Raw genomic sequence first — 592 nt, 5'->3', positions numbered from 1 at the left:
CCTCCGCCTTGAATTGAACCGAAATACGAGTCCATAGTCCAGGAGCGCCGTGTTCTGGCCGGGGAAGGACACTACGGCAGAAACTCACGGACCACGGCCCGAGCTTCGAAACATCTTTTGAGTCGCGTCAAGGCTTTAATCCGACAGTCGACGCCCTGTGACGTCATGTAGCCGAGTGGAGCAGAGTGGAGGCGAATGCGGAAGCGCCTGGCTGGCTGCCCGCGGCCCCTGCCCCTACCCACTCCCGCTCTCCTTGGAACTACCTATTGGGAGACGCGGGGACCAGGCGGGGACCCGCGGGGAAGGACGGGGAGCTGACTCCAGAATTCCTTTTGTGATGGCCGCTTTCTCCGCCTGTGCGCAAAGGGGGGGGGGGGTCCTCTATATTTTCAGCCCGTTTGCTCGGTTTGCTCCCGGGTCGAGGCGATCGCGGCGACGGGGCGGGCCAGGTTACATCACTGACGGGCAGCTCGGTGCACCCTGCGCTCTATTTGCCGGGCCTCGGCTTTCTGAAGGCCTTGGCCCTCGGGCTCGCGGGGCGCATAGCGGGCGCAGCCGGGTCTTCAGCCGGGCTTGTCATTTATTGTGAGGG

Source organism: Frankliniella occidentalis, unplaced genomic scaffold, assembly GCF_000697945.3.
Source record: "Frankliniella occidentalis isolate FOCC.00 unplaced genomic scaffold, Focc_3.1 Scaffold46, whole genome shotgun sequence".
NCBI lineage: Eukaryota > Metazoa > Arthropoda > Insecta > Thysanoptera > Thripidae > Frankliniella > Frankliniella occidentalis.
This window is presented reverse-complemented; position numbering follows the sequence as displayed.